This window comes from Caretta caretta, chromosome 3 (genome assembly GCF_965140235.1).
Source record: "Caretta caretta isolate rCarCar2 chromosome 3, rCarCar1.hap1, whole genome shotgun sequence".
Taxonomy (NCBI): Eukaryota; Metazoa; Chordata; order Testudines; family Cheloniidae; genus Caretta; species Caretta caretta.
Genome location: NC_134208.1, coordinates 71,324,618 through 71,343,918, shown reverse-complemented (window position 1 = coordinate 71,343,918; position 19,301 = coordinate 71,324,618). Strand labels below are relative to the sequence as shown.

Sequence of the window (19,301 nt, the reverse complement as noted above, 5' to 3'; positions counted from 1 at the left end):
CTTTCTTCCCATTCATTGTATAGGGAACGCAGGTGCCCAACTCAGGTTCCCCATTCACTTGCACAGGCAGAGCCAGAGCACAGCTGCCGTGCCACCCTGTGGGAGGGATAGAAGACACCTGGGGATCACTTGCTGTAGGGAGAGGTACAGTCCTTGCACCTCACCTGGGGCAGGTGGGCTTCACCCCAGCTTGGGCTGGGAGCTCCGTGTGTGGTGGAGGGTCTAGTGCTTTCCTGGGGAGGATTTGTTTATATTTCTTTTCATTTCATTTTTTATGGAAAACACAAAGGTCAGCTGTAGGCAGCGGGGGGCACTGAAGATGCTGTGCCTAGGGGTGCGTAAGGTGTAAATCCAGCTCTGGAAGCATGTCGCTTATGTTTTCTAATACCTGGTTGGTTAGCTACATATCCACCAGTCTCTACCCTACCCTTTCTACCTTCCTGCTCTACCCTGAATATGTGTTTTGTAGCTGGTCACACTTCAGTTCTGTTATATTCAGGTTTAATTTAAATAATTACATTTTAACATAACACTGTAGCCCAGTCTAGCATTACTGTGTCTAGGCAGGATGGAGGCAAAGATAAGTTATACTTACCTGAGATAAAGAATGTGCTTTTTCCCCTCTTGTTCTTTCCCTTATTATAGAAATATCAGTTATATACTAGGAGTGCTGGACTACATTGAAGCTTTGCTTAAGTCCTATGTAAGGGACAGTCATTCTATGAGATCCCAGGCTATTAATTATATGCCAGTGAGAATGCCCAATGATTGATTACACTGAAGATTGGGAGCTGCTCTCACCCTTTTCCCCTTTGGGCATCTGTCACAGAGTTATCATTATAGAAGCTGCATCCTTGTCCTTCCTTGCACAGACACTTTGTGATACCATCATCATTTATAATCTTCCTGTAATTTTGGGAGCCTTCTGGATGCCTTCTAAGGTCAGAGAAGGACATGTTGTAACCATTAACCTTTTCATGCAAAGAATGTAAAGGTAAGTTAGTAATACCTAGCAATCTGCTGGAATCCTTATCAACTACTACTTAAAACCATAACAAGAAAATGCATGTTTTCTGAACAGCATATACTATTAGCTAACAGCTCAAGTTCATCCCCACCATTGTTACTGTGTGTACAAATTAAAACTCATGTACTAAATAAATCATCATGATACTTCTGTTTGTGTTTACTAAGAGAATATGGGAAGCTGGGAGAGTAAAACATGAAGATTATAATAGCTGGACCTGTGACAAATTCTCTGAAACAGACAGGAATACAGAGAACACTGCGTACTGGTGAATTTTTCTTTAGAAGTCAATCGACTCTGTAAAGCTGTCAAATGTTAACTAGCTTGCCTTCTGCTCTTTGCAAAAAGGTTAATGGATACAGCCCGTTTGCCACTGTGACTCTGAAAAACAAAGCATAACAAATGGTATTGGCTTGCCTTTGTTGTGGCCCCCACTTTTTTTTTTTAAAAGGCATACTGTATGTAAATGCTACTAAAGGTTAAACTGATGTTAGCACACTTGGAAAGTCTTACCTAAGCACAAGAAATGGCACCTGGCCATTATGAAGAATCAAGAGGTAGATTCATACAAGAGAGGCTGTGATGTTTAGTGGATAGGGCACTGGTCGAGGCTTCAGAAGATCTGAGTGCTACAGCCAAATCTGCCACTCACCTCCAGTAATCTGGGCAAGACAATTTGCCTCTCTGTTTCCCCCTAGTCTTGTCTATTTAGACTGCAGGGCTTTCAGAACAGAGACTGCCTCTTACTGTTTCTACAGCACATAGCACAATGGGGTTTAAACTTGGTTGGGGCCTCTAGGTACTACTGCAACACAATTAATAATATTAATCACATGCACATTTTAAGAAATCAGTTTTGTGCATGTGTGTGGTTACCATGTATCAGGGTTCATGTGGCGAGTATATGAAAGACTTAGACAGCCACTCATTATTAGCATGTAAATTCCCGATATGATGTTAATCCTTTACCAGCAGTGTTTGGGCCAGATCCTCCAAACACATACTACTCATTATGGTACAGATTTTCTAAAATCCTAATGGATTTAGGAGCACAAGTTCCACTGAAAATCAATGGGATTTGAGCACCTAAATCCTTCAGTTGCTTTTGAACATCTTCCCAGCGGTGTTTACTGCTGTGAGTAACTCCATGGAAGTCACTAGGACTATTCGCAGCAGTAAGAACTAATCTCAGAAGTGTTTTCAGGAGCAGACTCTATCTACAAATCCAAGCTTGACAAAGAAACATCCATATCATGCCTCTGTGTGAATAAATATATGTTCTGTCGACAGTTTGAAACACATTAATTCATAATGGATTCTACTTAATGATGCTGGATTGCTGTGCTTTTCTTGCAGGCAGCCCTCATAAATGCACTGTGAAGGATGCCCAGTCTGAAAAGTTCTTTGAGTAGAAATGAAAACCGATTTTTCAAGTGACTGCTCTGGCTGATGCAAGACTGGTGTATGGTACACTTCCTGGTCCAAGGTGTGAAATACCATTGAGCTGCTATTTAATTTAATATTATTAATGATATATAATTATTGGATGCCGTGTTATAGCAGGACACAATGAAATATTATATGCCAGTTCCACAAATCCAGACATCAGTGGAGATGGGTCCAGTGGATGGAGTGCTGTTATGCCCATAATGTGAGATTGTTTGCTTCCATGTTTGGATGTTTTTCTAAAAGATATGGTGTAGGAATTATTTTGAGGAAGTCCTATGGCCCATGTTATATAGGAACTCAGACTACATGATCACAATGGTCCCTTCTGGCCTTAGAATCTATGGAACTATGATTGGAGAGGAGTGACATTTAAGACATGGACAACTAGCACGGATGGCCTACAGGGGTGGCCCTGCACATGACACAAAGAAGTGACAGCTCAGGATTAACATGCAAACATCACTTGGTCTAGCCATCAGGCAATGATGTCAGATATTGTTTGTGGAAGAAAGCTCTCTTTTGAATACTAATCTTTTAGAAACAGGTTACTGCTGCCCCTGTATGCATGAGCCAGTGGTGGGAGAGGTGGAAAGGAACACAGGACACAGCCATAATTTCTCAGCAAGTGCTTAATAGACAGGGAAGGAGGAAGTGCTTATTGTCCCAGAGAAGCCAGGTCGGGATAGAGTCAGGGCTTCAAGCTATTCTAACAGAGATCAACAGCACGCACAGAACAGCAATAGGATCAGGGCACCACAAAAGAAAGCTTTACCCCATCTTTGCACCCCACACCCCAATGTGCTCAATGCATTATGGCCATACCCAAGGATTAAGGCTCGCCCCATAATCTTAACTGCAATCCACTTGAATGATGGTCATGAACAATGTCTCAGTGTGAGAACAGAAATAAATTAGTTCCTGTACTTTTAACTGAATGTTTATATTGTTCCCCTTGTGACCCAAGTAGTTAGCTAAAAATCAGGGACTTACAGGTTGTTTCCATTAAGAGTAGAAATCAGTGTCAGGTATTTCTTTGATGCAATCCTGTTTATTTACAAACATGTACATAAAGTCCTGTTTCCCAGGACACAGTAGGAATCAAACAGGAGACAGTTTCTTTGCTCACAGTTCCAAGCCTCTTTCCTCCCTGTCTTAGCTTTTCTCAAGATTATGCTACAATTGGATCTGTAGCTGTGCCTAGCCTTCCTCCTGCCTTCTGGCTGCATCTATGGTGCTTCAGCTGCAGCTCTCCCACACAAAGAGCTGTACAGCTGCATTTGTTATTAGACCCCAGAAAGCCCGGTAGAATATGTATACACCTCAATTAAAAACTCACAGCTGGACAGTGTCAGTGTCATGGGGCTTGGGCTAAGGGGCTCTTTAATTGTGGTGCAGACATTTGGGCTCAGACTGGAGCCTGGGCTATCGCACCCTGGAAGGTGGGAGGGTCCCAGAGTTTGGACTGCAGCCTGAGTCAGAGCATCTATATCACAATTTAACAACCCCTTAGCCCAAGTCCCATAATCCACAGGTTTTTAATTGCAGTGTAGACATACCTTTCGACCACATGGCCCAGACACTGGCAGGTTTGTATGTGGTCTAGTCCTTGGGTGTTGATTTTCCATTGTTTCAGCTATCAATAAGCAAAGGGGATTTAATTGTTCCCTCGTTTAGACTGAATGGAAAGCAGCTGCCAGGCCCAATAGATTTAAGGAGATGGTGTGATTGTCAAACCCTGAGCATAATAATATTTTATATCAAGGACACTTTCAGCTTATTGCATCTTTCCGTGCTGCAATTTCAGATTTACATGGTAAATACTTACAGGCAACTGGAAAACTCTTGAATCAAACTCTCAGGGCATAAATAGCAGAAGTCACAGAAAATCTGACACTCAGCCATGTAAAACCTGTTTTTTCCCCCACTTCAAAGCAAACATAATCATTACTGTTGTGCTAGGTGGCTGATTTTAAGGAGCCTTTTAGTCTGGCTTGATTTTAATAAACACATTTCCTGCAGTTTTGCAACTTTCAGAAAATTACCATAGAGATTATATCTCCAGTGATACAGTGCAAATTTTCATAATAGTTTTTAATAGCAACTGGATGCTGCTTGTTAGAAAAGTTTGGAAAACCTGGTTATTTACGGAATTTGATCAAATATTTGTAGCTGTTGCTTTTAGCATTATCATGGAACCTAATTTACATCCAAATAACTGTTTACGTCTTGATTTCTGTGAAAAGGAGGACATTTCGTGTTGAAGTTTTGATCTGTGATAGGGTTTGAAGCAGAACAACACTCAAAAGAATTCCTAGTTTCTCACAATCTAAATCCAACTAAGAATGCGTATATGTCTGTAGTGGTGTAGGGAGGTTATGGCTGTCCTTCTGGCTGTCTGTGTGCCATGCCCCCTTGCTACAAGGCCTCTGGAGGGGAACAATTCAGAGGGAATAAACACAGGGGCTCCTGCCACTTGGTGGGGTAGAGCAGACAGTCACCTTGGTGCCCAACCCCTCAGAGAGCCCTGGCCTGCACTCAGGGCAGAGCAATAATGAGTCTCTCGGCCCAGGCCCACAGACAGGGTGGGACAGAAAATCGTTAGGGGGGGCTCTGGCCTGCAGTCAGGACAGAGCTCAAATGTCTATAAGCCCCAGCTCTCAGGCACGGCAAGGCAGCAACCAGGTAGGAGGCTCTGGCTTGTATTCAGGACAGAGAGGCAATGAGTCTATTGTCCCCAGTCCTCAAACAGGACAGGGCAGCAAACAGCTCTGGCGGACTGCCAACAGATGCAGGCCTCTTGACCTAGAGTGGGGAGCCTGCCACTCAGAGGTGGAGTGGCAAGGGGTACGGGGATGGAGGCCAATCCGACTCCACCGCCTCCCAGCCCAGGGCCCTAACAGCGGCCAAGTGGTCCACCACTGGGACTGTGGGGAAATCCGGCCACAACACACTGGCTTTCTGTCAGTCAGCAATGCAGCCAAACTATATTCGGCTCCCCTGGGCTACTTCCTACACTCCCATTCGGGATAGGGTTACCTGGGTCCTAGAGTCATCGTTCATCTCACCAAGGTAAACAACCAAAGGCTGCCCCAACTGCTTCTTGGTGTCTCTGGCAACTGACATCATCTTCTGGCAGTTCCTCCAGGTCTTGGACACTGTAGTAGATGCCATTGGGTCTGAGCTCCAGCAGCGGGTGGGAAACAGCCTGCTCCTCTGTCGGCTCCTGTGCCCACTTTTTATATTTTCGGTTCCTGTCCCACCCCTCTGCTTCCAGCGGGGCAGGCATGGGTGTCCCAGCTCTGCTCTCCAGGGTGCAGTCGTGGCTATTCCTCAGCCTGTCTGGGAGGGAGGAGGCCACGCCCCCTCGCTACAAGTGGGTTTTAATAAGCTTCAGCAAATAATAATGGATCTGTGAATTACTTATTTTTTTGTAATTCAAGAAATAGGGGATCTGATAGTTTGTTATTATACTAACTCCACTGCACAAAGAATCCATTGGTTGTAGCTAAGGAACCCCGCTGAGAACACCTGAGAAATTCTTCCGGACCATAAAGACATTGTGGAATCACCCCCTCAGCAGGTGGGGGGAGTGCCATACTGGCAGGAAGTGAAACTGAGAAAGGAAACCCAAGAACTGCAAAGGCAGAGAAATCAAGTTGGGAGTCCTGGCTCCTCTGCACTGCCTAGCTGGCCCCTATGAAGACAGGTATTGAGTTACTAGCATAGGAGTGGCTGACTAGGTTAATGATATTATCTAATGCTAGTGAGCTACAGTGGATACCCCTTGAAGCCTGGGCCGTTTCAGACTGTTCTTAGTACTCATACAGGTAAGAAAATGGACTGTGGCCTTCTCTCAACAAATCTGCCTCCTTTGAACTTACTAAACATTACAGTACCAGGCCCTCCTGAAGCTGGACCACCATGGGCCAAGTCCTCAGTCTAACTAATCATGGGCTGCAAACAACAAGCACAGGCATTAGGTAAATTAGACAGAGTCCGACAGAATTAAAACTAGAATACAAGCCTTTATCTTTAGAGTTAATGGAGATTTCCCTTACTTGCAGTAGGCCCCATCATCTTTCTTGGATATGTCATTACAAAATAATATGATCACACACAGAGATGCACACAATACATTATGTTTGTTGAACAACAACATTAACTCCCAATGGGATTTCCAGGCAGAAAGGTGCAGGGTTACCCAGCAGTAATGAGGTGGAGAAAGGGCAGTTCCTGGACCCACTGCTTCCAGATCTTGGTCCCACCCTAAATCCCAGAAAAGCAATTGTCAAGATGAAATTCAGTGGGATCCGAGGGAAGGAAGATGATGTCAGAGCCTTTTCCCCTTCCCACAGAGACCTTGCTATATCTCCATCCCATCATTCAGCTCATAGAAGAGGTGGGCTTGATTAGGTCCCATATAAAGTGGTTGCGAGATTGATGTTGGTTTGGGATTTTGATTGATTGTTTGGATTATGGTGTGTGTGGTAGATTTTTTGTTTTGTTTTGTTTTTTGTTTGCTAACATCTTTAGAGATATCTATGCAAAACCTTCTCTTCTCCTAAACCACTACAAATGGAGTAAAAAAAGAGCATTATAAGTATTTCTCTGTATATCTGTCTTTTTTTATTGTAAAAATCTGTGTGAATGGTCTGCCAAAATCGGGCTGTTTAGACGTTTCTTCATTTCCCAAACACCGCATCAGTAATAACAGTGCATACTGTGAAAAGCAGCAGTTGTTCTGTACAGGTGTACAGGTAATTACAAATTTGGAGTTGGTATACTGACTATTATGCAAAGTGCAATGGAGCTTTACAGAGCTGTGACTCATGGGACCTCTTCCCACCCCAACAGGTTAGGATACTGGTATAGGCCTCTTTAGCCCTAATGTTATGGGGACTCTTAAAGAAGTTCTGTACTGCCCTTTTTAATTATCACTTAAAGCTATAAAAATGTAGTAAATGATCTCTTTTGATTATGTGCACTTCAGGATTCCTAGTGTCTACAGTTAGCTTAAAGGCAGCAACAGCTAGATTGTCCTCACTTGAAGACATTTCTGTGCATGTACATTAGATGCTTACATGCTCTTGAACACAGCTCATTATAAGAGCAGAAGAGGAAAGATCAGTGGAAATAAATTCTTGCAGAAATTGGCATTATCCAAGGAGCTAGTTTTAGCTGAGAGTAATAGAAAGATAAAATAGAAAGGTTGTGACCTTCATTCTTCATCTCCCTACAACTTGATAGCTTATTCTCAAGTTAAACCCTCTGGGCTAAAATGTAGAGATGATGAAAAAAAGAAAACAAAAACAGATTATTTGTTATGCTGCCTGTGGAGCGGGCCTCAGTTATACTTAGGATACCAGCTCTTTCTTTAGAAGTAAATTTGTTTTGTTTCATTTACTCTCAGAAGCCTTCAGCTTGCATCAACTCACCATACCAGTTCATCAGCCAATTCAAAACATATTGGACTCAGAGATGAAAGTGCAACCTAAGGAACTGGATCACAAAGAGGTATTAGTTATTCACATCTGCATCTTGCTACTGTCCTGTGTTTTCTGACAGACCTCAAATGTAAGTTTTGAAATGAACAGCTAAGTGCATGGACCAGAATAAATGTAGTATTAGGAGAAAGATAACATTAAGGGCAGGAAGGGGAATCTGTACAGACAAGGAAAAGTAGCAGCATCATAGTTGTAGATAAAAGATATTTCATCACTTCTCATTTCCCTCAATAGCACTCTGAAGTTAGAGAGGTTTTTGATTTATTTTGCTTTGTTTGTTTTTTTTTCCTGTAAAGGAATCAATCTGTTGATAAAATACATAGGAAAAAATTCATGTGAATACTCCCATCTTGAGCAATCTATAGGGCAGTTATGAATTGCTAATCTGCCTTATAATAGAGCATAATTTGGCAGCCTGATAAAAGCCTTTTTTCTTGTACTATTTCATTGTAAAAGAGCTCAAAACTGGCCATCATTTGAGTTAATTGGGTAGAGCTACTGCAATACTCAAGCATCATTTGAACCGGTATTGTTTATTTTTTTTGCATCTCTATCTACTGAGTTTTTCTCATATGCACTTTTGGCCTGATTCATAAGCCATACATTTGCTTGAAATCAAATTTTTGTTTATTTCTTTTCTGATTCAAGACAGGAGAGAAGACTTAATTTTATTTCAATTTTACTTTAGTTTTATCCAATTTACTGTTTTGATATCTTATGTTTTGTCAAGGTTTTGAGAGAGGGAATATTGCATGTTAAAAAGATATAAATATATCTAATTTTCCTCTCTGGCGTTACCATGCATTAGTATATTTTAATTGTTTAACTAGTTAAGGTGCCGAAGGTCCTCTAGAGACACATTGTTGAGGAATTCTCGGCTTAGTAAAATAGTTAATTGGGCAACCTACATTGTATTAAAAAATAGCAGAAGTGTTAATATTTTTGTATGACTTTTGAATCATTCACAAAGCCACATTGGCTTCCTCCCTAATTCTTTTGATGTTATGATTTTGATATGGAGGTTTCAAACACTAATCAAAGCCTTTGCTTCTGCTTGGTATTGATGAGGATCTGAAAACATTATGCACCACATTTTCAGTGGGATTGCCACCCATTGGCAAATGCACAATTTTGCATGTGTACATGCATATGCACACACCATTCAAGCACTAACACCATACCACACAATAAATAGAATTTAACATGGGAATTAAGTGATACAGCTCTGGCAAATCCATACTGAGCATGTGCAACATTTGATTTTTCAAAAGTTTATAGATAAACTAAAGTCGGTGAGATTTTAACAGTGATGGCAAAAGACACATCCTTGACACAAAGCCACTCCCCAGCCAAATTTCAAGTCCCTGCTCCAAAACATGAGGGCAACAGAGCTTCAGAAGAAAAGTTGGGTGTCTGCCTCAAGCTGAAATTTTCTGGAACATTTCAACCAAAAGAATTGTCTATGTTGTGTGCTTGCCTCAGGATGAAAATTTCCCCCAAAAAATCAGCCTGAGGCAGACACACAACTTAGAAAATTTCAGCCCAAACAGTTAAAGTTTGACATTACAATATAGGAACGGCCACACTGTATCAACCAAATATCCACCTAGCACAGAATCTTGTCTTCGGACAGTGGCCAATGCCAGATGCCCCAGAAGGAATAAACAGAACAGATAATTATCAAGTGATCCATCCCCTATTGCCCATTCCCAGTTTCTGGCAAACAGAAACTAGGGACACCATCCCTGCCCATCTTGGCTAATAGCCATTGATGGATCTATCCTCCATGAATGTCTCTAGTTCTTTTTTGAAGCCTGTTATAGTCTTGGCTTTCACAACATCCTCTGGCAAAGAGTTCCACCAGTTGACTGTATGTTGTGTGAAGAAATACTTTCCTTTATTTGGTTTAAACTTGCTGCCTATTAATTTTATTTGGTGACCCCTAGTTCTTGTGTTATGAGCAGGAGTAAATAACACTTCCTTATTTTCTTTCTCCACACCAGTCATGATTTTATAGCCCTTTATCATATCCCCCCTTAGTTGTCTCTTTTCCAAGCTGAGAAGTCCCAATCTTATTAATTGCTCCTCATATGGAAGCCATTCCATACCCCTAATTATTTTTGTTGCCCTTTTCTTAACCTTTTCCAATTCCAATAAATTTTTTGAGATGGGGTGACCACATCTGCACACAGTATTTAAAATGTGGGTGTACCATGGATTTATAGAGAGGCAATATGGTATTTTCTGTCTTATTATCTATCCCTTTCTTAATGATTCCCAACATTCTGTTTGCTTTTTTGACTGTGTTGCACATCGAGGGGATGTTTTCATCCAAAACGACTCCAGGATCTCTCTCTTGAGTGGTAACAGCTAAATTAGACCCCATAATTTTATACGTATAGTTGGGATTATGTTTTCCAATGTGCATTACTCTGCATTTATCAACACTGAATTTCATCTGCCATTTTGTTGCCCAGTCACCCAGTTACCCAGTTTTGTGAGATCCCTTTGTAGCTCTTCATACTCTGCCTGGGACTCAACTATCTTGAGTAGTTTTGTATCATCTGCAACTTTTGCCACCTCACCGTTTACCCATTTTTCCAGATCATTTATGAATATGTTGAATAGTACTGGTCCCAGTACAAAATTATAAGCAACTGAAAACAGGGTCTTCTAATAGGAAGTTTCTAGCAATCTAAATAACAGGCTGTGCTTCCAGATCTGCCTTTATTACATAGATTAATTCTCAATGGAATATTCTCAATGGCCTGATTGCAAAAGCTGTCAACAGAATAGTGTTTTTCAGCCAGAATTTGGTAAGAGAAAAATCTAGGTTCTAATGGTAACAAAGTAGTTAGCACATTTCACATTGAATGGTCCCTTATGCTATGCTATCTGTTCGATCTTGTATTTACCTGTGGCAATCGAAGGCTATGTTTACACTACCATTTACATCGGTATAACTTATGTCACTCACGGTAGGGTGAATAAGCTATCTCTAGTATAGCCATAGTCTTAGTACCTATCCCAGATCTGAAGAAGAGTCCTGTGTAGCTTGAAAGCTTGTCTCTCTGACAAACAGAAGTTGATCCGATAAAATACATTACGTAACCCACCTTCTCTCTCTGATATCCTGGAACCGGCACGGCTACTGCTAGACTTGTTAAGGGTTGTAATTTTGAAATTAGTATAAATAATTTAAATTGAAGAATTTTTGATTGTTTATGAGACAAAACTAGCGCTATCTGCTCCTGTGGGTCACTCATTTGTTTAATAATTTTCTACAAATCACTTCAATGTATATATATAACACTAAAATGCTAATTGTTTCTGATGAATACAGCTGTTCTCTCATGTAAGAGAGATACTGCACTGAAAATTGAGCACTGTAATTCAAGTAAAATGTATGCTTTAACTATATATTAAAACAAATTAGCTTATGCATCCGATGAAGTGAGCTGTAGCTCACGAAAGCTTATGCTCAAATAAATTTGTTAGTCTCTAAGGTGCCACAAGTCCTCCTTTTCTTCTTAGGGGTAGAGTTATCATTTTACCTGACTATATACATTGAGATGGATATGAATAAAAAATATCTTATATAGGACTGTGTGGTGATATTGGTTATAGCTGAAATGCGATGTTATTGACAAAAATGTGCTTCTTTAAATAAGCAGAGTCATTGTGGGCCAGATTTCCTAGTACGTACTTAGTGCTTGCTCATGGAGTACTCCCTGTAATAAAGACTGCAGCATTTGGTCCATAGCTATCAGCATTCATTTTCCAATTACATTTTAAAAATAGAGGCTGTAAATAGCTTGCATTTAACATATATTATTCTCACGCTGCTGCGGTGATTGCTCAGTCAGGGTCCAGCTGTGAAAATGTTAAAAGTATTCATCAGACATAAATATTCATCAGGCTGGTATTCATGTTTTGATATGTGTTGTTGGTATGGCAGGGAGGACTCCTACGAAAAATGTGTCGGTGAAATCCCCCAGTCTTGTTAAAATAATTGCAAAAATTTATAGGTAAGACAGTACAGTATGACATTCCATCCATGGAGCCACACAAGTGACACTTTCTGGGTATGTTTCAGAGTAACAGCTGTGTTAGTCTGTATTCGCAAAAAGAAAAGGAGTACTTGTGGCACCTTAGAGACTAACCAATTTACTTGAGCATAAGCTTTCGTGAGCTACAGCTCACTTCATCGGATGCATACTGTGGAAAGTGTAGAAGATCTTTTATACACACAAAGCATGAAAAAATACCTCCTCCCACCCCACTCTCCTGCTGGTAATAGCTTATCTAAAGTGACCACTCTCCTTACAATGTGTATGATAATCAAGGTGGGCCGTTTCCAGCACAAATCCAGGGTTTAACAAGAACGTCTGGGGGGGGGGGGGTAGGAAAAAACAAGGGGAAATAGGTTACCTTGCATAATGACTTAGCCACTCCCAGTCTCTAGTCAAGCCTAAGTTAATTGTATCCAATTTGCAAATGAATTCCAATTCAACAGTTTCTCGCTGGAGTCTGGATTTGAAGTTTTTTTGTTAAAGAATTGCAACTTTCATGTCTGTAATCGCGTGACCAGAGAGATTGAAGTGTTCTCCGACTGGTTTATGAATGTTATAATTCTTGACATCTGATTTGTGTCCATTTATTCTTTTACTTAGAGACTGTCCGGTTTGACCAATGTACATGTCAGAGGGGCATTGCTGGCACATGATGGCATATATCACATTGGTGGATGTGCAGGTGAACGAGCCTCTGATAGTGTGGCTGATATTATTAGGCCCTGTGATGGTTTCCCTGAATAGTTATGTGGGCACAGTTGGCAATGGGCTTTGTTGCAAGGATAGGTTCCTGGGTTAGTGGTTCTGTTGTGTGGTATGTGGTTGCTGGTGAGTATTTGCTTCAGGTTGGGGGGCTGTCTGTAGGCAAGGACTGGCCTGTCTCCCAGGATTTGTGAGAGTGTTGGGTCATCCTTCAGGATAGGTTGTAGATCCTTAATAATACGTTGGAGGGGTTTTAGTTGGGGGCTGAAGGTGACGGCTAGTGGCGTTCTGTTATTTTCTTTGTTAGGCCTGTCCTGTAGTAGGTGACTTCTGGGAACTCTTCTGGCTCTATCAATCTGTTTCTTCACTTCCGCAGGTGGGTATTGTAGTTGTAAGAATGCTTGATAGAGATCTTGTAGGTGTTTGTCTCTGTCTGAGGGGTTGGAGCAAATGCGGTTGTATCGCAGAGCTTGGCTGTAGACGATGGATCGTATGGTGTGGTCAGGGTGAAAGCTGGAGGCATGTAGGTAGGAATAGCGGTCAGTAGGTTTCCAGTATAGGGTGGTGTTTATGTGACCATCGTTTATTAGCACTGTCGTGTCCAGGAAGTGGATCTCTTGTGTGGACTGGACCAGGCTGAGGTTGATGGTGGGATGGAAATTGTTGAAATCATGGTGGAATTCCTCAAGGGCTTCTTTTCCATGGGTCCAGATGATGAAGATGTCATCAATATAGTGCAAGTAGAGTAGGGGCTTTAGGGGACGAGAGCTGAGGAAGCGTTGTTCTAAGTCAGCCATAAAAATGTTGGCATACTGTGGGGCTATGCAGGTACCCATAGCAGTGCCGCTGATCTGAAGGTATACATTGTCCCCAAATGTGAAATAGTTATGGGTAAGGACAAAGTCACAAAGTTCAGCCACCAGGTTAGCCGTGACATTATCGGGGATAGTGTTCTTGACGGCTTGTAGTCCATCTTTGTGTGGAATGTTGGTGTAGAGGGCTTCTACATCCATAGTAGCCAGGATGGTGTTATCAGGAAGATCACCGATGGATTGTAATTTCCTCAGGAAGTCAGTGGTGTCTCAAAGGTAGCTGGGAGTGCTGGTAGCGTAGGGCCTGAGGAGGGAGTTTACATAGCCAGACAATCCTGCTGTCAGGGTGCCAATGCCTGAGATGATGGGGCGCCCAGGATTTCCAGGTTTATGGATCTTGGGTAGTAGATAGAATATCCCAGGTCGGGGTTCCAGGGGTGTGTCTGTGCGGATTTGACCGCTATTCCTACCTACATGCCTCCAGCTTTCACCCTGACCACACCACACGATCCATCGTCTACAGCCAAGCTCTGCAATACAACCGCATTTGCTCCAACCCCTCAAACAGAGACAAACACCTACAAGATCTCTATCAAGCATTCTTACAACTATAGTACTACCTGCGGAAGTGAAGAAACAGATTGATAGAGCCAGAAGAGTCTACTACTACAGGACAGGCCTAACAAAGAAAATAACAGAACGCCACTAGCCGTCACCTTCAGCCCCCAACTAAAACCCCTCCAACATATTATTAAGGATCTACAACCTATCCTGAAGGATGACCCAACACTCTCACAAATTCTGGGAGACAGGCCAGTCCTTGCCTACAGACAGCCCCCCAACCTGAAGCAAATACTCACCAGCAACCACATACCACACAACAGAACCACTAACCCAGGAACCTATCCTTGCAACAAAGCCCGTTGCCAACTGTGCCCACATATCTATTCAGGGAAACCATCACAGGGCCTAATAACATCAGCCACACTATCAGAGGCTCGTTCACCTGCACATCCACCAATGTGATATATGCCATCATGTGCCAGCAATGCCCCTCTGACATGTACATTGGTCAAACCGGACAGTCTCTAAGTAAAAGAATAAATGGACACAAATCAGATGTCAAGAATTATAACATTCATAAACCAGTCGGAGAACACTTCAATCTCTCTGGTCACGCGATTACAGACATGAAAGTTGCAATTCTTTAACAAAAAAACTTCAAATCCAGACTCCAGCGAGAAACTGTTGAATTGGAATTCATTTGCAAATTGGATACAATTAACTTAGGCTTGACTAGAGACTGGGAGTGGCTAAGTCATTATGCAAGGTAACCCATTTCCCCTTGTATTTTCCTAACCCCCCCCCCCCCAGACGTTCTTGTTAAACCCTGGATTTGTGCTGGAAACGGCCCACCTTGATTATCATACACATTGTAAGGAGAGTGATCACTTTAGATAAGCTATTGCCAGCAGGAGAGTAGGGTGGGGAGAGGTATTTTTTCATGCTTTGTGTGTATAAAAGATCTTCTACACTTTCCACAGTATGCATCCAATGAAGTGAGCTGTAGCTCACGAAAGCTTATGCTCAAATAAATTGGTTAGTCTCTAAGGTGCCACAAGTACTCCTTTTCTTTTCTGGGTATGCTGTGCCTAATACTGATGCCCTATGCTACCATATGCACAGTTCTGCAGCCATTAAAGTTAACTGTAGACAGTAATACCAGTTGCAGATGTTGAAAATAGGGAATCAGGCCCCCAAATCATGAGACCATCTTAAAAATCATTAGATGTTTTACAAATAATATATTTGGCATTCTTTTTATTTGCCTTCTGGGATTTGAGTGTTTAAGGGTCACATTTTCAAGCTTTAGAACAATCAAGGCTGTAATTTTTTTATTTTATTTATTTGGGTTTTTTCTTTCTTTCTTTATTTTGCTTTTAAATGAAGGTTGAGATTCTTAAGTAATCACATGAGTCCTAGAGTTGGGGGTTTAAACAAAAGTATCACGTATTGCAAAACTTGTAATAAAATTGTGAATTAGCAACACTGTAAATGCCAAATAACTTCAACAAGAATAGGATTTAGCCCTGATTAAACAGTAAGGTGGTGTACTATCTGAGGGGCAACTTCTGCAGCCCTTCTTCACATTCAGCAGTACTTATTCAGGCGAGACATCCCTCTGAGTTCAGTAGGACTACTCACATGAGAGAATACATTAGCATCCAATGAAAGAAAAGGTTGCAGAACTGGACCTGGAGTAAGGAGTACACAATTAGGATTTCTGCTTTCAAGGGCGAATCTCCCTGGAGCTGCATCATATATAATATTATTCACAGCACAGACCTTGAGCCAAATCTTCACCTGGTGTAAATCATTGTAACTAGTGGAACTACAGCAGTTTACACCAACTGAGGATCTGTTCCACTGACTTCCCAGTATCTGTAGAGCACCTGCCACAGTTTTGCCATGACATACACCAGGATAACAATTGAATTAATTCAATTCCATTTTACATGATGTTATATTGGAATATTCACCCAGGGTAAAATTCACCCCTGTGCAAAGGTCCTGCACAGGGCGACACACTACTTAGTGATTTTCTGCCACCTGTGTTTTGTATGGGCTCCATGTTGACATGAATTAAACCTCACTTGAGAAGTTGTCTCGCTGAAATCATACTCCATTTCCATAATGAATTCTCTATTGTTAACTGGCCCTGATTCACCTAAAAATGTTGGTTTAACATAAATTTATTTAATGTTAATCTTTGGCACTTGTATGTTTTTGTTTAGATGCATGGAGCTGATATCGGTTGAAAAATGATGTGACTGCCTCTATCAGCATGAATTAAACAGGGTTTTAAAAATAAAATATTGTTTTCAATTAAAACAGTCTTCCACTATGTCACGTTTTCCAAAGAGTAATACTAGGGAACATCCTAAGAAGATCATGTGCAGCATATCTTCTCTTGCAGTCACAGCTTTATTTAATGTGATCTCGTAAGTATTTTCAGACCACGGTATGTGAATATAACTCCACAGCTGACATTGTAGACATTTATCTTCCAGTACATTTTATTTTTTTTTTTAAAAAAAGCATGTATTCAGTTTCTAACGGTTCAACACCAATTTAATACTGCACTACACTGGCAGTAATTAATGTGAGTGCAAGTCTCGGTGAAATCATTACCCTGTAGGCTAAAGCAGAGTGCAGCTAGTTAAGCCATACTGAAACGAACCTGAGAAGATTCAAATGCAGAGATAAGCAATTTTTATTTTTTTTTACTCGCTGTATGGTAGCAAATGTTATTTAGGTTTATTTTTTTTTCCTTAAGATGACTCTTCCCTGCTCCCTATTCAATTTTCTTCCTTTCACAGTCAAGCAGTTAATAAGGCAGCAATCAAGATATATTACAACAAGAAACAAATAGTGCTGTAGTTAAAGGAACATTGGGTAAAAGTTTCATAAGCAACTAAATCCCATAATGAGTTTTATGCATTTAGGAGTGTTAGTGTCATGGAAAGCCATCTATAGATATAGACCTCCATAGATGTACGTTTAGATTTTATTTAACCTTATACATTCAATGGGAATGTTTCCATAATTTTTTTTATTTGCAATAAAGTAGTGTTTTGTTTAGCTCTCAATATTTTCTTCCAGTGTTTGCAATTCAAACATTGCAGCACCATACCAATACAGGAAGGACAGAAAATAAAGTCACTATCACGTCACAAGCGTCAAGACTCAGGATCAGTGTGCTTTGCCATTATTTGACATTTCTAATGTCTCGGAAGCGGAGTTCAAATCCAACATGCGATTACTATAATAGATCAGAAGCCGTGTGAGGTGCTGTCATGTGACATGTTTAGCAGCTCAGAGCAAAAATGCTGTGCCATTGCACAACAGGGGAACACACGCATAGCCATTTCTCTCAGTGTAACACTGAGAGGAAAAGAAAAAAGGGAGTGAGTGGGTGCACAATGTTTGAATGTAATTCAAACTCCTTACTCATTGCTTGCATTTAACCTGGTCACCCAGGAGCTGCATCCCTTTATGGCGCATTTTGGATTTTTTGTTTTTGCTGCTTCTGTGAGGATTTTTTATTTATTTATTTTAAAGCTGGGATTTCGGTGAAATGCTTTACGCTTGCCTCAGTTTCTTTTGGAATATAATAGCTGGATTAAATTGAACAGTTTCGAAGAGATTTCATTTCTTGGCTTTTAAAAATCAATATTTTTCACACTGTCATGAATATTTTTTGTAGATGCCTTGGCAGCTATTTTTGTGCACTGTAATTGTGTCTATAGGTGAAGATGGAGTATCTTTCTCTCGTTATTAAGAGCTTAGTAACCCACAGCTAAAGGCTGCAATTCTTCATGTCACCGCTGTGGTAGCAAATAAGATTTTTCCATTAAGTTTCTAGTAATCTCATTTGTCAAGGAGACTGTATTTCATGTTTATATAGATTTAAGGCTACCAAAACCGGACAATTAAATGCTTCTTTTGTCATAAATTGAATTAATCCATTAGCAAAAAGTTAAACTGATCAGATATTATGATTGCTGCTACACTAACCTACTTCAGGCTTTATGTAAAGAAGATTCATGAAGTTAATTTAATTGTTAAATCATCTTTTCATTAATGGTGGCTTCAACATGCTGCCAGCGTAGTCTGACTCACTGGCATGAGTTACAACCACAGTTGCCAACTTTCACATGGTAAATAAGCACCCCAACTTTTACAATAAGCCAAAAATCAAGCCAATCCCATTTCAAAACAAGGCCAAAAAAAGCCAATCCCAAAGAACCGCAACACTCTATGTGACTTGATTCCCCCTGCATGCAGTCTGGGACTGTGGTGGGCATGCTGTGCACCCCTGACTCTCTCCCCCCACCTTGCCCCTGCTTGGCAGGAGCCGATCAAAAAAAAAAAAAAAGAAGCAACAAGCAACAAGCTAAAAGCCAAAAACTAGCCAACAAGCAACTCACAAGCCAATTAAACCAAAAACAAGCCCAATTTCTGCTTTTTTTCCCATGGGTTTGGCATGTCTGGTTACAGCCCAAAACTAGGGGAATATCTCCCACCTGGAACTTTAGTCCTTTTTGTGAAATAGTCAGGAATATGGACATACAAAGTTCTACATGGCAGTTTAAGGAGAAATTCAAAAGAAACCAGGGATGGATTTGCTCTCAAGTCATTTTTTTCTTTTTCTTATATTTTCAGTTTTAGTCTGTGATGATCAAGATTAAAAAGGTAATGTGTACCAATTAGAAATGTTAAATCTGTTTCAATTTTAGAAGACATGCTTTCTAAGACCGGGGACTAAACCTTACTGCGGGGAAGTGCACACTAAGTGGTAGTGACTGAATGAACTGAAGTTTCTAATCAATGCAACTGTACAGATCTGATGTATGATGTTTCAGATGCACTATCTCAGCCCAGACCATTTTTCAGCTGTTTTAGATTACCACTCCTAAAACCCATAACTGCAAGGCTTTAGCCGCAAGCTTGCGATTTGATACAACTTAAAATTCAGTGAAAGCATGAAATTGCAAATGACTCACAAAACAAAGTTAATATAGCCTGCATATTACAGTGTATTGTGCTTTCCTCCTCCTCCTCCCAGATCCATTTCTTTTTCTCTAAGATTGTTGAGAGGCATTTGAAAATGTCTGGGCAGTGTAGTGGCTTTTAAATTGTGGTCCATGGGCCATCAGAGGACCCAAGAGCA

At 40.9% G+C, this 19,301-nt stretch overlaps 1 long non-coding RNA gene across 1 annotated transcript in view; it reads left to right on the top strand.

Moving 5' to 3' along the window:
• LOC125634372 (uncharacterized) overlaps positions 1-16,433 on the top strand; it is a 58,626-nt gene extending 42,193 nt beyond the window's left edge. The window contains exons 2-4 of the long non-coding RNA XR_007355892.2: positions 2,384-2,513; positions 7,887-7,990; positions 16,363-16,433. This is a non-coding gene — a long non-coding RNA (uncharacterized LOC125634372). The remainder of the gene's footprint in view (positions 1-2,383; positions 2,514-7,886; positions 7,991-16,362) is intronic.
• The last annotated feature ends 2,868 nt before the right edge of the window (positions 16,434-19,301 follow it).